Genomic DNA, 21,412 nt, shown 5'->3' on the forward strand with positions numbered 1-21,412 from the left:
AACTGGATAAAAATTTCACAACAAATCCCATATGGACAAAATTTGCATCAACCCAATTTGAACAATGTTCTCACGCCACCAACTCAACTGAAATTTTTATTTGTAATCGATTGTCACGGCAGCATGGACTGAGGACCCAAATGCATGGTTGAGTTGAAATCAAGAAATGTTTATTTGTAACCAAAATAACCACCGAACAAACTCAAAGCAAAAAGTTGGACGCCGAGGCAGACCATCCAGGAGCACACTGAAATAGGCAGAACTACGCAGACAAACGTAAGCTGATGGCTTAAATGCAAGCACTAGCAGGCAGGGTTTGATGAGACACGCCAGACAAACAATCAAGGGTAATCAGGCAGAGAGAAGGAGTACAGAGGAGGACACGAGGGTGGAGCAAAAAAAAACACTGAAGACAGGCAGAGGAAATGTGACGAAATACAAACATGAAAACCAAGCAAGATGCAAAACTAGGAAGACACTGTGACATAAACTAAAGTAATAAAATACTTCAACAAAGGTACAAAGGCCAGAAGAACAAAGGTCCTTGTTTTAGGCTGGTACTGCCTACTAGCCCTGTATTACCCATGTGAAATATCGACCTTCACTACAATTCTATTGGTGACAATGTATAGTCCTCGTGATGAACCAAGAAAATGAAAAAGTTGCATGGCAGGGTGGGTAAAAGTACTCATCTGATGGTCGGCTAACAATTACTCCAATGAGAACCGAGTTTGCGGCATCTTGAATGCCAAGTGTCGCTTGCTAGGTGGCTGCTTGTGGTAACTAGAAAACTGTTTGGTCAGTGATGGTCAGTGGGCCCTTCACTCAGCTGGAATAAGGCCGAGCGTTGTGGTGGAGGGAAAAGGAAAATACTTTGAATGGTATGTCTTGGTGTCTGTAGCTGACGAGTCTTTTCTGTAGTGTTTTAGATTTTGAGACTTTCTTCCCTTTTCAACATTTGTTCTTTGTGTAAACTTCACTCTGCATTACAAAATAGGCTACCTGCATTTTTTTCTTTCTGACAAAGTTTATTGCTACTGAATATCAGTGCAACGCAGAACCGCACACACACACAAAGAAACACACACAGAGACCATACACAGACGCCGCAGTCACCTGAGTGATTGTATGGTAGGAAGGCCTCATTAATCATACCGAGCCAATGATGAGACACAGAGAATAGAAACACGTTAAATAGGAAGTAGGTTTCTTCCCCTGGCTTTGTCAGACAATTGCATTTGTGACTATGATTGAGTGTGTTTGCTTCCATACATGTTGGTGGAAAGTGAACTCTTTTGAGAGACAGTCTCCAGTGTATCAGCACTCACCAGCAGAACAGCTATCCTAAATGTCCCAAAGCCATTCAAAACTGAAGAGAAACATAAATTGAAAAAGAAATGTAATACTATTAAGTTTAAACCCAGTAGGACCTGGAGCGACATACGTGTAATTCTTCCCATGGAGTCAAATGCAACATGAATATGTTTGTATAGGTGCACCGTTTCCAAGGCCCGTGGAGGATGAAATGGAATTCTATTGGTGGAAACACAGAACAACCTAAACATTGTACATACAGCTCTAAAAAGACAGACATAGGAACATTGACAATGCTCAAAAGATAATGCAAAGGTTTCGTAAGGTATTCATGGGTTAGTATCAAAAGGTGAAAAAAAAAACTAGTACAACAATTGTGGCATTCATTCAAAATGCACTCATGTACAAGTAAAAATACTCAGGTTTAAGTAAAGTACATTTGTTGAAAGACTCAAAGTATTAGTTACCTTTTATTATATTGTTGCTAGTGGTATGTGATTAAATTAATCTGTATAAAATCTCTACAATCAAAGAACATTTCTCTGGCCAACGATGAAAAATAAAAAAAAAGTGTCATCACTGTGATGTGTTTTGTAAAGAAATGTTAATCTAAAGCAAGAATTTCCTCTGTTAATGAATCAATATATTGGCTACAAAGATGCAAATCAAAGGGTTGAATATTGAATTTTAATTCAAATTGCAGGACTAACAACTACAAATAGAGAAGTGTTACAATTATTTAAAAAATGCATAAATGTACATATAATATGGGTATTAGTCATTTGTTTCTTCCATCACTTATTCACAAGCAACTGAATTCCAGACATCGGCAGGTCTAAATATTTCTTCAGTAATTTGTCTCAGTTATGAAGAGTAACATCGAGCCAGTTGTCCTCGTTTCCATTCAACAAAGAATGTTGTTTTCTTTCTCCCCTCTTGAGTCTTTTTACCCCAGGACAAAGAGGTGTCTTTGGTACACCACCCACCTTGTGGGTAAAAGGGAGGAAATGCAAACCGCCCAAAACAAGTTGCATTACCAGCTACGGGCAGGAAGGAAGAAACAGTGTCCCCATAATTTGCTTATGGTTTGTAAATTAAGGACTGACGTTGCTTCGAGCTGCCTGCTGCATCTGTCTGCTCCCCAACTCCCTCCTCCCAAAGACTGTAATCTTTATTTCTGTTTTTTAAGAAGAATTGTGAAGAAACTAGACTTTTAAATCCTTGGATAAATGAGGCAGGGGGCATCAAGAGCTCATGTAAATGATACCAATATTTGCACCCCGGTTTCTCCGAGATAAATTTGCTACCACTTCCACAACCCAATCCCAGTTTCATACAGGAGATGATTGTCAATTCCACCACTAGTGTAAATTGTATCAATACCCCTCCATCAATCCTCCCTCTCACCCTCTCATATAGATGATTATATTTCCCCTCGCTCATTGGTTTGCTTCAATTGTTTCAGAGAAGAAGGAGGGTTTCAATTTTCAAAATTTACTATTCTCATTGGCGGGCCTGCGATTGTTACTTCTCCTCACTCACAGATGGGATTCGGGGCTTGAGTGTACGGAGGAGAGGAGAAATAGTGGATATGATGGGGAATGCGTCAACTGCCGACATGTGTGTTTCTGTTGGAGTGTATGTTAGTACATAAATCAACACAACAAAACAGTATCGAAAGGGCATGCAGAATATTAATATCTTCCCCATCAGGCTTTTCATCTCTGCCTGCTTCCCCGTCCTTCTCTGTGGTTAAAAATAAAAAAAGGAAACAAAAAAGCCACATGCTCACCAGCCTACAGATATACAGCTATGGTTCACATTGCCTCTATAACAACACAACAAAAGCCTAAAAATAATGCGCATGGTTGTCCTTCTCTTGCTTCAAACTGTCACATGGGCAATGACACATGCACGCCCACACACAACCGTGTGTACACAGTGTTGCCGATAATTGTCTGTCGAGTTAGCTGACCCTGAAAAGCTATAGATGAAGCAGGAGAGGCAGGAGGAGGAGAGGGTGAGATGAAATTAAGTCAGCAATGATGGTCGAAACCCACTGACTAGATATCAAGCACTGATATGAGCAGCGTCTAATGTAACAAAAATGGGAGGTGATTTGTCAGACTGTGAGGATTGGAGGTGGCGTGACACTCAGCAATTGTGTTACAGTGTTAAATCACACAGGGTAAATGTTTTTTCAAACAATTTAATTCCACAGGAGTCTAAGAATAAATGTAAAGTGATGAAGTAACACATTGAACACATTTAAAGGATGCTGTCTTTATTATTTTTAAAAGGGCGACATGGCGGTGAAGATGTTCTGCGTGTCATTTCTTAATGTAACAAGTCATGTGGGTTCAGGCTGGCTTCTAAACACCACTGTAAGGTTAAGTGGCGACTCAAAACAGTCTCTACCGTGTGAATTTTTGCTGTGCGATTGTGTGTCAACCAATATCAGCTGTTATAAACTGCAAGCGCAACAACCATGATCAAGACAAAGCATCCTCGCAAGTGTAGTTGGCAGGGCACTTTCATCAGAGCAAGAACATTTCCTGTTTGAGTTCAGACGAGGGCTTCTCTGTGTTTGCATGTTACCCTGTTGCGTGCATGAGTTTTCTCTGGGTACTCTAGTTTACTCCTAAAAACCAAAACATGTTTGAGGCTAATTGTTGGCGCAGAAATTAATGTAGATGTGAATTTGAGTGTGTGCGATTGTCTCCGTTGACCCTGTAATAGAATAATGACCAGTAATAGCAGCCAGTCTGTCTAACTTGGACACTATTATATAGACAATGAATGGATGAATAAACATATTGAAAAACATTTAATATTAACTGCCATCATAATAAAACTTAAATGGTTTGAGATCATATGTTGTCCTCCTTCAAATTTCACCACTTCAAAAAAACAAAAACAAGACAAAGGCTTCTAATAATGTGCATAGAAAATGACACATGTTTCATGTAATGAAGATTTTTGTAATTATTGTGTGAAAACAATCAGCTTTTTATAAATGTAGAGTGTTTAAGCGAACTTTCAATGATATAGCGCATGAGGGTGGGGGGCAATGTATAGTCTAAATATTTGACCGCATCAAGGCCTGGCTGTGTGAAACTGTCACTCATGATAAAGCATAATTGCGGTAGCACACAGTTTGATCCCAGCCTGCCTGTCTCACTTAAGGAGCTCCATAAATACAGCTGCTTTTTGTTCATGCTCGGTTCTTAATATCACAATAGGGAGACTCGAGAAAGGCACTTGTATAAAGGGTAGTGTCCTCGAGGGATCCAAAGGGCAAGAAACGAGAGCAGATATAAATGCAGTGGGGACTTTTTGAGAAATCAGACATGATAAAGTGGCTTATGAGAAGAATTAACCAGTGAATACCATGCTGCACTGAATTCTTGTACCACAGGGACCTCCGTGATAACAGCAAAGATGATAAACAGGCAAATCATTCAGCTGTTACACCATCGGGATGTAACCTTCCTTCGCCCATGGTCCTTTGGATGAGGCCAGCTCCATGTGACTCTAAGTTGGATAGAGCAGTAGGCTTTTAGAAGAAGAGAGATGCAACCTTTGTGATGAAAACTAAATTCCTTACTTGTTGGTGTAAGTTGGTAAGGTAAGGGAGTCAGAAGAATACTGTCATGATCTATAGATTCTGTAAGCAAACCGTCTTATCTCAGTTTGCTTACCACACAGTATCCTTGTTTTTATTCAGAGCAAGTAATACTTAACTCGGATGACTGATATGCTATGGTTTATCTCTTTTCTCACACACTGGTGCTTTCTGTGTGTCTTTGTCCTCAAATAATGTATATAATAGAGATTGCAATGGGAGTGAAGGAGGCTAGATTCCAGATTTTGGGTTTTCGAGAAGAAACCCGAGAGAAAAATTATTTGGAAGGTGCCATTGAAAACAAAAGGGGAAAAACAATCATCACATGAAAAGAGCGAGAGCCAAGTACATCTTAGTGATAGGCTGGGTGCTAGCATTTCATTTGAAACAATTGCCATCTGAAATGAATGTTCACAACACGGCAAGCTCTGAAACAGAGGGATACCTATTCGAACTTACCATAGAGATAAATTAGCTTTTGTAGACGAGACCTGTTATTGTATAGAATGATGGTACATATTACTAAATGCCCATAACTTGACCCTACTGGAAGTCCATCCTTCAACATTTTTACTGGTAAAATGTGCTCAACAACACAGCAAAATCGCAGTACACTCAAAGATGATTACACAGTGATACTTTTAGTCCACCCAATTTCAATTGTGTAATCACAGCCCACCCTTGATAGCTGAACTCCCTGAGCAACTGACAAGTCTGCATATGAGTTGGAGTCTGTTGGTTTGTCTTGCCAGACTTGAATACACAAGAAAATGAAAATAATCTTTGAAATGGGGGAAAACAATCAGGTTGCTCAACTAAACACAGAGAAGACAGGGAAGGAAGTCAAGGGTCCAAAAGTGATGTGAGTGTTAATAGTTGCATCACTGAACAAGGAGGGCCGAAAAGCACACCCCACAAAGTTTGATAATGCTCATGGTGAGGCAAATAAAGTTTGATACACAGGAATCTGAAATCCAAGCAAATACCATGAGAGGGCCAAATGAGAATCAAAAACCATGCAGACAAAACAGAATCATGGACCAGACAGGACAACTGTTAGAAGACCGCTCTAAGATGAGATGAACTGGCGAAGTTTACACAGAGCAGATTGCTCCCGTACACAAACAGGGAGGCCAGAAGGACAAGACGATGACCAAGAAGCAAAATCGTCAATCGGTGCACAGACACACGGAACAAGATAAAACAACGTTAGGAGACATAAATTAGTAAACATGATGAGACCAAAACACGTCACTTGACAATCCTCTCTTGACCATAGAAGCATCTTAAAATTGATCACAAAGAAACTAGACACAGCTGCAATTTTTCTATTTACTTTAGTTTTTACAGAATGGTGCAGACATTTAGACAGTTTTTCATCCTTGAGCCATCAGATCCTGAGATAACAGCTGACCTGGACACCAGTGTTTTTAATCTCCTTAATGAAGTGATCATGAGCAAAATTGCAGTAAGTGTCTGCGTGTTTAATTATTTACCTTTTTACAGTTTTAAGCTTTCTATTTATATATTTATACTACAAATGCTTTCATATCACGTGTATTATTTATTTTGTGTGTACTTTTTCACACTTCTTATTAATGCACAAGGGAGCAGCACCTGTATTTTCATTATATTACACATATGATGAAAAAAAAAGCTTCTTATCTTATCTAAATAAATAAATCTCATCTAAACCAGATAACCAAGTGTGCCAAACACGTATTAATGGTTAATATGCATAAGTGTATAATGACTGTGCAGTATTCTCTGTAGAGTCAGTGCAATGAATTAGTAAGGGTAACAAAACAATAGCTCATCACTTAACACAATATTGAATCCATACAAAATGTATGGAACAGGAAAAAAAATGTGAGGAACTCATGACCTTTCAAACACAGATCTCAATGTGGAGATCTTGATTTTGAACGTTCACTTTAAGATCCAATATACCATATCGTGTAAATCGGAGCTTAAAGTGGAAGTAGCAAAGCCCAAATGTCCCCGTTCCTTTTCCACCAGCTCTTCCCGGGGGACCCCGAGCCGCTTCTATGCCAAGTGGGAGATAAAAATCTCTCTAGAGCTTCCTGGGTCGACCTTTGGGTCTCGTCCCAGTTATGTATTCCTGGTATACTTCCAACAAAAAGCACCCAGGGGCCATCGAAATCAGGTTCCTGAGCTACCTAAAGTGATTCCAGAGAAGCTAAAACCTGACTGTCGGCTAAATTTCCCAGCCTGTCGGGTAACGTGAAGCTCGCCAACGTGCAAGAAAAACTCATTTCAGAAACTGGTGTTCTCAGTCTTTTGGGTCATTAAACAAAGTTTATGCCCACAGGTCAGGACAACAATGTAGACTGACCAGTAAACGGAGAACTCTCACTTCACCACAAGACTGCAGCAACATCCATGATGCCTCATTTTCATGAAAAGCACCTGGAATAGAGTTTGGGGAGTTTAATCTGAATGACATAGGTTGCAATATTTTTCCATTATTTAGTTAGTTTCCAGCTATTCCAGCTAAATTTGTTGTTTCATTCAGAAGACTGCAGGCCTTTGGTGTTCTCTGCAACAAATGATTGCATTATTTGTTGCAGAGATTATGCTGCATACAGTCAACTCTATGTGACAGTAACTCGATACCTTAACAGATACCCCCAAGGGACAACAAAAGGCTTCATTTTAAACATGGAGCCCAAAATTGTAAAACATCATAAAACTATTTCTATGGTGTTGATGACCATTACTACTACCGTGGCTGTAGAACTTTAACCGCGTTGTTAAAGTCCAGACTAGACCAGACCAGAGGGAATCAATCCTTGCGTCACTACGACATTCACTACATTGATATTACATAAAAGTTTGTTTTGGAGGTGAATGAAAGGCAACACCTTTAAAAAGAACAAGTTAACAAACCTGCAAGGTCTGAACCCGTCAACAGTAGGGCGTTGCAGACACACAAAAACATAAATGATCACCACCAGCAGTTCCAGGCACACACATGCACAGACACTCATTCAGTCTCTCACATACACACACATCAGATTAGTGGAGCCACAGGCTCTAAAGCCACAAACAGCAGGAACTTAATTGAAGCAGGCAGGAACCAAAGAATGTCCTGAGCGTGTCAAATGCTTTCCCTCACCGCTGAGACCGTGACACACACTTCTGAACCGATGGGTCATCATTATCAAATAGAAGCATGACTCACTCGCGCACTCTTTCTCTCCACCTTTCCCCATCCCTCTCTCCCTTTGTTTCTTCTTTCATTCATTATCAGTGAGACACATGACTGCTCACAGCTGCAATGCATCAAGGGAGCCATAAAACGGGTCAAAATAAATATTCTCCAGACATACGCGCTCGACTCAGAATAGGACAGGCTCTGATGGACGAAGGAGAGAAACTGTGTCACTGTGTGTGTGTGTGTGTGTTTTCAGAATTGCACTCTTTTACATGTGGACACAATATTTAGAATGCAGATGTGGACAAATGCAAATCCCCAAAACATTGACAGCAGCAGAAAATTGGTTGGTGAATGTTTTGACTGCCGCGTCTGTCTCTGGTTTTGGTGATGTGCTGTAACTGACCACTCACACTGAGATCACTCATATCGTGTAATTGTAGAATAATTGGTTTTAACTATCATAAGAGGTGGCAACAAAAGTATCTGACTATGTGAGACTCTTCGTATTAACAAAATAATAGCCTGTTTTTATTCCAAGTCTTTTTGTCATCATCAATTATTCACAATTTTGCAGTTGAAGTGGAAAATCTGTTAATATCAACCAGAACAAGATAATAATAGCTTTGAGGAAGTTGTGCTTCAGCATCCATCCATCCCCAGTTTGGATGGATGGATGGATGGATGGGTGGATGGAGATTGGTGATTTGTTTAAAATCACCAATGATTGTGTTTTTGCTGTAAAAAAAAAAAAAAAAAGAGAAAATATAAAGAAGAAATCAAACAAAGATATTTGCTGTGTTTAAAATGGATGGATACTAGACTTGTAAAACCCTAGCATAAAACCTATAAGGTATATTTTTATGTGGTTTTATTGCAAAATCTGTAAATGTATCCTCAAAATGTTCACAAATAATGTACTTTTTACAAATTTGAGACAAGGACCAGATATTTTGTGGCATTATGATCTTGACTATTGATTAAACGGTTCAATCTCTCATGGACATCTTATAGTAATATTAAGTAATATGTACTTTCACACACTCCAGGGCATCTTATGGGTTCAAACCCTCTTGTGGACTGCTTTTGACACCCATATCATCAGATAACTAATAAGCAAACCCTTCACTTCCAAAAACTAGTGGTGACTCCTGATGAAGACATTTATACCTATGGCCAGCACACTGCTATTGTGTGATGGTTAGATTTAGCACCATATGACCACCAGTAAAGTTGCCATGTTGCAATTTTGACCAGTAGTCCAGCTGTTTCTATTCCTCAAAGCACATCTATTGAAAGTCCACTCGTTCGAAGGAATTTTAAAATATTATGAATGATGCTAATAATCCTATCTGGGAAGAAAAAAGCTGTCTCATTTGGAGACAAATTGCATGAATAACCGTTTCCAAATTATGTGCGAGCTCATAGGTATGATGCTCTGCTGATTTGCATTATGTTACAAAACAAAAAGAGGCAAAATACTAAAAAGCAAAAGATGCGGGTTACATGTGTGTTTTGCTACATTGTTATATCATTTTTATATCAACTGCTGAGGAAAGCTTGTCAGGAACTGAGATCAAGGCACCAGTGTATATATAGTTTTTCTTTTAGTTTTTTTTTTTTAAGTGCAATAGAAAAGCTATAATCACAGTTGACTGGTACCCTTGCTTCATGCCAATTTGATTCTGTGCCAGGCCCTTTCTTGGTTGAATTTGCAGGTTTTACCTGGAGCTGCACGACTTTTCTCCAGGCAATCTAGCTTATTCCCATAAATAAAAAACATGTATGTAAGGGTGTTTGGTGGAATGAAGTAGTCCATCTGCTGGAACAGCCAGCCATGTCATGGACTCACAACTTATCCAACGTGTACTCTGCCTTTTGAACAATGTTTGCTGCAGCTCCCTGTGCCCCTTGTACCTTGAATAACGAGGGAAAATGAGAATAGATAGCTGACGTACAAATCCCTAATCAACCCTCCGTCACACTCGTTGGAATCTGGAAAACAAGTCAAGTCAATTCGGTCAACCTGAGGAAGAACAATTGTCTTCACAATATATCCAGAATAACAGAAAGAGGAAGAAAAAAAAACTGAGCAACTCTTTTGTGTAACATGTTGATATTCTGTCACGTGTCACTGCTATTGCTCTGAAGCAGAAAAAGGGCCAACCAATGCGAAACAAGAAACAAAATCACCATGGCACTGCCAGACATCTGACAAAATACTAAGTGACCGTAATGGCATCTAAAAATGACACTGTGGGTAACCATTAGAGTGCAAGTAATGACCCTGCCCCATTAAAAAAAAAAAAAAAAGCCCCACACAAAACAAATAAACCCGAAGCAAACCACTGTGGCCTCCAAGTTTAGTGCTTAAAAATCACAGTTGTATTTCTGGGTCTGAACTGATCAGTAAATAACGTGCATTTGTTAGCTATACTCGAGCGAGCGCGAACAAAAAGTTTTCTTTCAAAGCAGACAAAGGGTCAAGATTTGTGAATACAGCTGTTGAATCGCAGCAGCAAATCAGACAGACTAAGAAAAATGTGCTGATTGCTGCACCGTTAATGATAAAAAAAGATCTGCTGATTACTGATTATTAGTGATGTAGTATGAAATGGTCAGGTTGCCCACTCCTGTGGGCAACATATACAATGGAGGGAGCAGCACAAAGACACTCACTCTCACCATTTGGCAGCAAGCGAATCTTCACAAGAAGTAGGAACAATTTTAGGTCGTTAAAAAAAAGTGCCAGGTACATGTCCATACAAAATTGACGAAAACTTGTATTGTTGATTGCAACTAATGCCATCAGGTTGGACGAGGAAAATGGATGGCGGTGGGGAGGAGGAGGAGGAGGAGGAGGGGACAGTTGTCCCTGTCTCGTACAGGGACGAGACTGCTTGGATGAGTGTTACACTATAGCTTTTCTTTTCTCTTTTTCTTTGTCAGAAAACTACACCAAATAGACAAAACACTGTGAACTATGAACTCAGTCATACAAGTAAAACGGATTAGTTATGTGAAACTATTCTTTGGAAAAATGTGTCCGAACAACACAGGTTTGGCATTTGAGTCACCAAAACCAGTGTTTATATGTAGCACATGCTTTGCAACAAATGAAAAAAAATGAATTAACAATTGTGTATTATTGTTTATTGTTGTTTTTCAGTTGATAACTGATGCGAATCAGGACACAGGGATTAAGGATAGCCTGTAAGTAATAAAGGTTTGCCATTGATTGTCAGTCAAGGCTCATTACTGTAGATCGTGATTATGTTTATCCTCTTTAATGCAGTTCAATGAGCGTAGCACCGGCGGGCAGTTTAATGATATGCATGGCTCAATGTGGTCCGACAGACAACGCATTATCTACACACACACAAAAAAAAAACAACCTGAAGTATGATGAATAAATTGTATCAATTCGGCCATCTTTTGAATCAAGAGTCACACTAAATACCAATCCTAGCTAACAAAAAACATTAATTTACATGATTGTTATGAAATGGATATGATTTGCTCAGAGGAACGGGTCTATGTATGCTCAGCTATTATTTTTAATATGGGTAGGGGGACATTGCTCTCCTCTTCAGAGTGATTACAGCTAATTTCCCAGTGGACTTGACAAAAAAAAACAAAAAAACAATAAAGAAATAAAACCTAAGAAAATATGGTTGCAGGCTCACATTTGAAATGGGAAACTCGTTCAATTTACCCTAAACACAGACTGAACCAATGCTCTGACTAGTCATTTCTAGCTAAATGTTTGAGTTCCCGTCACTTCACAAGAAACTACATATGTTGCTCTTGATGTTGCGCTCAATGCAATCACCTCAACCGGTGGACCTGCAGGACCTATGTTTGTACTCGACCTTATTTTATTAATCTAAAGTTCATCACATTTATCAGCCATTTATTTATCATACATTCACACAACCTCATTCAACTGAGGGTTGCAGGGTACAAGCTGATCCCAACTGACTATGAGTGAAAGTACTCATACTGTACTACACCCTGAACAAGACACCACCACCTTCAGATGTTAAACATGGAGAATACCAAGCCTGTCACATTTGAATCGAGACTCCTTCAGGGGACATTCTCATGTCATATCATGGCAAGACTACTGACCACTACACCACCATGAGGCCAATTCACTTAGTGGTCAAATGTGATGCGGCGTGACAGTGAAGAGTTTAAATTACAAACTATCAGTCCGACTTGCAAAAGTACAAAAACAGAAGTCGAAACAAGCTTGCAAAATAGTGACCTGTCAAGACAGAGAATGACACTTATTCGCACACGGGGAGTGGGGACATTAACAAGGCACAGCTGACATATTCTAGGAAGAAAGAGTCTGGGAATTCAGCTCAGGGTCAGAAAAGCACCAGAAAAGTGAGTTACTGTGGTGCATGGCCAGCCACAGTGTCAAACTTGAGTAACACAAGCATAAAAAGAAAAAACAGACACGGGGCTTTAAACTCCTTTTTGTCATGATTTCCTCTTAAAATTTCCAAATAAATCCCAATTTCCCATTAATATGACATGGTAACAACAGAGGACTATCATACAAACAACATGCACAGTTTAATCTAAAAAGCAGATAAATGAGATAAACATACTCAAATATTTATCAAAGAGGAATCATTCCTATTCATGCAAAAATAAAATACACCAGATTTATGAGCATAAATATTCTACACATGGCTTGTTGTTGCCCATATTTCTTAACCAAGCATGCAACATTTATGTGTTGATTTTATGCATCAGTCCTTCCAGGTAAATACAGATTTTTGACTATAATCCTCATCTCGACTGTGCATCAACTGTTAATTTGGAATGAAATGATGAGACACTAGGTGGCACTTGTAATATTTCTACACCCTCTAAGAAACAGCTACACGGAACAGGGAAACCCCACAAATACAAAAGTGGAAGGAAAAAAACCCCAAAACAAAACATGAGGTCACAAGTGAGTCAGGACAAAGGGCACACATCAAAAACGTATCACGGAGAATTTCAGCATTTATATTACGGCTGGCAGAGAGCTCAGATATTCTTGCTGATGTAGCACATGTTGGAGCATTTTTCCACATACAGTAAACTAAAGTCGTATCTAGGTGAAGTGACCTTCACCTGACAGGGTGGTTCCAGAGCAGGACTGCAGCAGTGCAGGGGCGACTTTTCAGCAGCTTTTATGATGCAAGGACAACATGTGCCGGAGCAATGTGCTCTATAACTGTGTGACTGGCCCATTTGGGTGCGATCAAGTACCCAAACCTCTATCCCCGCTGAGCTAATGTATGTTTACCACACAGTAGCGTGTTGGGGAATTGGTAAACACATAAACAGAAAAGCAAAAAAAAAAAAAGCAAGCACAATCCATTTTGACCGAATGAAAATTGAGGAGTAAAACCCATATTTTCCTATCCTGTTGCTGCTGACAGGATTTGGCCTGCAAATACGCATACCCTGAACTTCTAGACTGTTTTTGATATGTAAAAACACACACGCTCACACACGGAAAGCAGAGGAGAAGAGCTCTGTAAACATGCATTAATCATAACAGTGGCCCATAGGACCTCGGCAATATGACAGTCCAATTACAGACAAGTTTCACCAGCATGGCACATAGTTCTCTGCATGCTGTCAAGAATGTAAAGTTACTGGATCTTGGAAAAAGGGGCAAAAGCGCTCAATCCATTATGCATTCATTATATAATCAAACAAAATCTCGTCATTAGAGAAATGTCTCCCTTTGAAAACTATACTTCATACAATTTGGTTGTGAACAGGTTTCCTGACTTTGGAGCACACAGGATTTCTGAACACATAAAATCTATTTTTCTTAAAAAGTATTCAAATCTTCATCCAGCTCCAACCATTCGTCCTCTATATTATTTGATATTGTTCAGAGTTGGAGGGTGCTGGAGAACGACTCCCAGCTGTGATTTAATCGAAGGTGTTTCCCATTTAAAAATGGTAATTAATTTTTTTGAAGACTCTGGACAGGTCACCAGTCCATCACAGGGTCAAAACAGATTCACAGACCATCACATTAAATCAACCTCATGCATTTCTATGGACACTGGAAGAAAAATGGTGAACCTGGGAAAAGCCTTCAAACTCAGACTGGAACCAAGGATATTCTCACACTAAAGCAAGGGTGCTTATCACTACAGCACCATGCGTCAAATCAGTTCAAGCTATCTGAACACATTTGTTGATAAAAACAGTATTTTTAACAATCTAGATTCTTCTGGAATAAGATCGGTCATTTTTGACAAGGAAGTTGAGCAAAGGGGTTCAAACTACTGAAAGAAAGCAAAGAAGCTTATTTCATAAAAACGAATCCCCTATTTTAAAATGAAAATTAAAGCTTCAAACATGGCTGATCACGTGACTAAATAAAATTGAAAGAATAAAACTATGTCCTCACATTTTAGCTTCTGTAATCACAACGGGCAGACACCCACATGAGACTGTTGCAGCGGGTGGCCTCTACAAGTGGTTCTCCCCTCGCGGAATTTGTCTCAAACAAATTCTGTCATGAGTGAAATAAGCTGTAATGTTACTTTATCATTTTCACCTTGACTTGCAAACATTTCACTTCTTATAATCATGACTTACAACGGCTTGGCGGGTGGCGGACGCCTGCATGAATTTTTGTGATGTAGGAGAGCTGCGGAGTGTGTGTGTGCGTGTGTGTGTGTGTGTGTGTGTGTGTGTGTGTGTGTGTGTGTGTGTGTGTGTGTGTGTGTGTGTGTGTGTGTGTGTGTGTGTGTGTGTGTGTGTGTGTGTGTGTGTGTGTGTGTGTGTGTGTGTGTGTGTGTGTGTGTGTGTGTGTGTGTGTGTGTGTGTGTGTGTGTGTGGGAAGGCTGCCTGCATGATTTTGCCGACGGCTGGAACATGACCAGGACTTCAGCAGTGAGTAAGGTACAGTTAGTTTGTGGCTGTCGGGGTTTCATCTCACTCCAGCTTCAGCAGTCCAGAATTTCACGATGGATTTCAGGGTGAAATCACATGATTTGCCCCGAAGAAGCTTCCAAAGTCACTTTGTTTAAATGGATTGCTTCTGTTAATACGTACTTGTTTAAATTGATTGCCGTCTTTTGGATTTGAGATCTTTTCTGCTATGTGACATGCATTTCTTTTCTTGTTCTGCAAAAAAAATAAAAAATCAATGTGCTCACTTACATCAGTATTTCGTTCAGCTTTTCTGTATCTGAGCACGAAATGTAGTCTGGTTCATACTTGATTCAGATAAAGACCTGTAATCAGCATGATCCAAAATCGCAGACATCTCAACCCGTGTCAGACTACACCGAGTCCTAATTTTGCGGCTGAACAAGTGCTTCATCTGCGCTCATTCACTCACTGGTGGTGGATTCCGTATGGCTGCCAGATCTGTGGGCTGCCACAATGTTTGGGTTTTCCAAACTGGGTGTATTGTGTAAGCAGACACAGTGATACAGAAATGCTGCCGGATCAAACATGGTTAACATGAGTCAAATGAAGTATTGCGTTGGTCGATTGACTAATTATAGACAATGAGTTAATTAAACATTTGAGACAATACTTTGATGGGCTTCAGCCCCTCACAATCAACCAAACTAGATAATAACAGGCAATTTTAAATCGTCCCTACTTGGTGGAGGAACTGGAGTTGGTCCAGTAACTATGTAGAGAAAGGCTGTGGGCTTGAACTGGGTGTATTCTTCCTATGAGGAGAAAAAGATAACACAAGTATTTTGCTCCCAAAGAAATATTATTTTTAGAAAAGCGTAATTAAAAACTGAGATTAGGTTTTTCGCTTTATTAAGTTATTTGTTCCCAGATATTATTATTAATTTCTTTTCATCTGTAAAAGTGTTCTAGCATCTGGATACAAAATAAATATCCTTAAAATCCTTTAATGTCCGTTTCTGAAGTCTGAAGCTCAGTCAGAATGAAACCCTGGTATTGTTAGTATAACTTGAGAAAGTCAAATAGTTTTTTTTAACTATTGTTTTTATGAATTTTTCCAACACTCTCATAATGAAACTAAAATACTACCAAATGACACAACCACCATCATGTGTCCACTTGACTGAAGGCTTATACAATTATATTTATTTATTGTCAATAATCAGTTTTAAATAATAGGCAATATGTGGGTCAGTATTGACTTTTGTCAGATGGACATAATTCCGTGTAAGTTTTCAGTACTTTATGGAATACTGAATGCCTGAGGAGGTCAGGTGAACCTATGGTGTGTCGTTTCCACCACAGTATGTTGGATGATGTGCAGATTTCATGACAGGACAAAGATGAGTTTGCCCGCAAAATAAATTATGTGTCGTCAATCACATTAGCTGTGGCAATAAGTCATTTGAGTTGGACATTATTGGCATATTGGTAAATCGCGAATAATTCTGCTATGACTTCCTGCCAGACAGATATCACATTTTCCCACTGATATCCTACTGTGTGTGTGTGTGTGCTTATGATGGATATTAAGCTCCTGTACAACTCCAATAAACTGCTGATCTCTTTACCGACAGTGTGAAATTTAAAGCTACCTTTTTTGTTCTGAAAGATACTAAATAAATGTAACCTGAAATATTAAAACCATCAGTCAAAGATGGTAGTGGGTTTGTATCACCGCTTGTATAATTTTTTTTCTTTTCTCCTTAAATTCTTAGGGATGAAAATAAAAAAGTTGAATATATGAAATTATCATTGAAAACTCAGTGGATTTATTTGTGTATGTCTCCAGTCAGAACTGAAAGCACCAACTCTGTATTTAAATCTTTATTTAACTCAAAAGTGGAGTGTTCAACCTTCAAATGCACGCCTTGGGTAGTTGCTGACCCCAGACTGAATTACACCTCAGTAATTCATAAATTTTTGGTTAATTAAAGCTGAATGCTGCAATTGTCACAAAAGGTGAAACAAGTTTTCCCAGGAGGATTTCACAGTTAATACGGAATCATCTAAAGCAGGGGTGTCAAACTCAGATCCTCGTGGGCCGCAGCCCTGCACGTTTTCAATGTCTCCCTCCCCTGAATGTCCTGATGGTTCATCACCACATTCAGCACAAAGCCAGATAACGAGCTGCTCATTGCAATCAGCTGTGTTGAAGCTGGGAGACATGCAAAACGTGCAGGGCTGCGGCCCTCGAGGCCTGGAGTTCGACACATGTGATCTAAAGGATCTACCAATCCTTCTCCAATGACAGCAGAAGATGGTTTTTAAGCCAAATCCACCTTCCCCCCCCCCCGGTCAGCTAAAACAAATCTCACAGAGACTCGGCTGATTCATGTTCTACAAGTCTTTTGTTTCCCCGATCACAACTACTTCATATGAAAAAAAAAAAAACAAATATACAGATGTACGTTTCACTGTGAAATCTACGCAAATGTCAATTACACTTTAATGTAATTTCATGTCGATCTGGACCAAGTCACCAACATGTGACTGGGATCACAGTGCTTATTGAGAAGATTAACTTCTGGTAATTTAATGTAAATATTCTGATATCTTAGTACTGAGAAAATGTTTATGTGTGAAGGGGAGTACCGTAGTTGAATGTGATTAACCATGTGAAATGATTTGGGGACTGTTGAAATCTTGCAAAAGTGCTTTGAATGGAAGCCATTTATTACGAGTGAACCGGATGGACAGGATAGAAAATGAGAACATTGAAGGGACGGCTCATATTGGACAGTTTTCTATAAAAGTGAAAGAGAAGAATTTGAGATGGTTTGATCATGTGTGTAGAAGAGATGATTGGCAAGAGGGAAAAAGGGATGCTGAGGATAAAGCCGGCAGCCAAGAGGAAAGCAGGAGGGTCGGAGAAGAAGTTCTTGGATACAGCGAGGAACAACACATAAAAAGGATGATGATTCCACTAAAAGAAAACCTTGCTTATACTCAAGGTGTGATTTGTGAAAAACCAGGGATGGTCAAGGGAATTATCTAAACTGATATTACACACGAGGCCCATTTGTTCCAACTAACTGTGCTATATATAGAGAACTCCTCATAACAGATGACAGCGCTGATTTTAATGTTCTATGGACCCCAGATGTAAACAGTTATGATGAAAAATATTATCAAAACGCAATCAACCAAAAATCCCCACTTGGTGTGACGCAAAGCCTCACAGTGAGTCTCAACATCACTGCTGGGTTTCACTTTGTGTGTGTGAGAGTTTTTAATCCTACTTTCTTATGAACCATAAGATGTGTTTTGTCCGGGCTGCTGGTGAAGTACCTGTAATCACTAAGGGAGGGAGGATGGATTTTATATACCAATCAGCCCACCAGACAAATGCCATCCTGATTACAATAGTCCCACACCACTATGATCTTACAAGCTTTGTGTTTTCAGCATGGCTTTTGTTAGCGCAGTGGCGAGTATAAGTGCTCGAAAATTATTGCTTATTATATGCAAGACTAAAAGCAAATAATAGCAACTCAGTCCACCCATGTTTGTTACAAAAAAAAAACTAATTCAAGCTGCTTTTGTTCAACTATCACAACTTCCTGGGCTTAGTTTAGCATTAACAGTACAAGGAAGTATCAATCACGAGAGCTTCAACAGTGTTATGATTGCCACCATTGTCACGAATGTGTGAACCCTTTAAAAGGACGAGTTTAAGTCCAGGATTGTGGATTCAATTCCCACAGGAACTCGTTCATTCTTTGATCTATTAATCTTCTTTGTAAATAGTCTTTTCACTCACAAGTCCTTCTCTGTGTAAATAATATTCTAATTATTTATTAATAATTTTTTTCTATTTTCTGTCAGTTACTACTCTGTGTGGAGCAACATTGAAAAGAATTCTCTTCTATTCTCTTCTATTCCTGCAACCTGTCCAGGGTGGATCCTGCCTGAAGTCAGCAGGAATCATCTCCAGTCGTGCCGTGACCCTGAACTGGATAAATTGGTATATAAAAGGTGGATATATGGTTAAAAAAATAAGATAGATACACCACCACAGCCTTATCGCTCCCACATCAATGTAGAAGAAAGAAAAGAAAATTACACTATTTAATTAAACTATCTGCATTTAAACTTCTATGATAGCTTTCCAAAGCTGTCAGAAGGTAAGCCGTTTTAATAGGCCTTCTTATATTTATGAATTCAGAGGACCGAATAATAAGAGGACAAATTCAGCCTTTTAAAAGGGATGAAGACATTTTAAACACCCCGCTGGCAACATTGCTACTCATTGGCTTCAATGCATTAAGCTTTTTTTTTTTCTCTCTCTCTCTCTCTCTCTCTTCTGTGAGAGAACTGGAGAAACCATCACTCCTCAATCAGACCCCTGTGCTTTCAACTTTCAACAATGGCTCAAACTGCAGCCAACTCTGAAAAGTTAGGACCGTGTTGGACTTGCAGAGCGCACCTTAACATCGCTATATCAAAGGACACAAGACTCTGCAATCACATACACACACAGACCCACAAACATGGCTCTGTTGTACGCACATCAAAGCAAAAGGCATGAGAGCCTGCGGTCCTTCTCTTCTCAAGTCTGGTGCATATCGATGTGTATGTCAGCCAGCGCATGTTTTGTGTGAGTGCAATAGGTTTGAGCAGGTGTGGGGTATTTTCTCATCTCTCTGTGGTACTTTCAAGCCTGAGGGTGGCTCTTCTTTTCAACACTTCAAAAAAGAGAGAAAAAAAAAATGGGGGTAGTCCATCATCTTTAAGAATTTCATGGATCTTTCTCAAAGCTTTCAGAGGATATGGTCACATTTAAAAGCCCAAAGAAGAAAATGTTATTTCAATAAAATAGGAGATGGTTGCTTTGTGTGATTTGGAATAATTTTGAACAAACGTTAAGAAATCTAAATCCTTTATTTAAGTTAGCAGCAACTTAAAGCAAATAAAAAGCTGTCACTTTAAACTAAAAAAACTTACACAATCAAAACAGGATTTATTTTTTAGTTTCCATTTTCTTTCCTCCACACAAATGACTAATGCATTAGCAGCTCCCAGATCTCTGTGACAACAAGCCACCAAATTTAGCTGCTAGTTTCTCTCTCAGCTAAACAGTGCAACAGTGTCCCCCTGTGACTTTGCAGCAAAGCTGTGTTAACTTTCCGATCCATTAATCCATAATGGATTACTGTGATGATAGTGCAGATATCATTACCCTCGATGGAAAGCTGGCTTTTCAGCAGCGGTCCTTCAGCTGATCTGTGTTTGTGTGGAGCTGCCTGTCACCATCTCTGCTCCACTTCCATCCATACAAGGCTGTTCTCCAATCGTTGACCAGCATGAAAGATCACAAAGAGGAAATTCATCGAACACAACTTGACTGACATATGGAGGGAAAAAAAACCCCAAACAAACATTGCTTTCATTTATATTGAGCATGCTCTCCCAACAGTCGCCTTAGCGGAGCCGCAGCGTTGGCACTGGTTAAGATTTCTATCTGCGTGTCATCTGCTCCACGGCCTCGGGCTCGCACTGACTTTGTGTTATAATGACATGGACGTACACAATATACACACACAGAATGTGCAGAAGCCATATGGCAAGTTACTGACCGACATAATTGTCTTAAACAAGAAACTGTGTGTGTGTGTGTGTGTGTGTAGATGGCCTTGTCGATGATCATGCAGCAAATGAGCCTGCTGTCATTGCTGTGGTCCCTTAACTGAGATGTTGCACCTGCAGAGCATGTCATATATACCCTGAGTTACACGCGTGCACACAGACAGAGACTTACCACTGAGCCTTGATAGCACTATCTACTTGGTTATCTCTCACTATTACCTGTGTCTGGAAAAAAAACATGTCTTTATATTGATTTTTAAAAATGTCTCCATGGTGAAGAATTTCCTTTTGGCTTCAATAAAGTGTATCAATTCTATTCAATTCTTAACAGTTGATGTAGAGGGTGAGTGTGTGTGTGTGTGTGTGTGTGTGTGTGTGTGTGATTCAATTCGCTAATGTGCATGCACACCTGCGCACATCCACACTTCAGTAGATTTAATGTTTGAAATCCAAAGACCCAAAACGGTTCTGTTTTTGTGATGGTAAGTCATTACACATTATCGTATCACTTTTCTCCTTGAAGTTCTTCACAGGAGTACAAACTCTCCTCTTTCTTGCCATACTTTTTTTTTTTTTTTTCCTTCCTGAAAAACCTAATGCATCATTTTCCTCACACTGCCATAAGTCTGTGCGAGTGTTAGGCACTAAGATGAGAGATGACGATGCTGTAGGTGACACTGAGTGTCTCTCACGAGCAGGATCGTGGTCATTTGGAACGCAACTTTCTAAAACAGTGGTGA

Source organism: Lipophrys pholis (genome assembly GCF_963383615.2).
Source record: "Lipophrys pholis genome assembly, chromosome: 7".
Lineage (NCBI taxonomy): Eukaryota > Metazoa > Chordata > Actinopteri > Blenniiformes > Blenniidae > Lipophrys > Lipophrys pholis.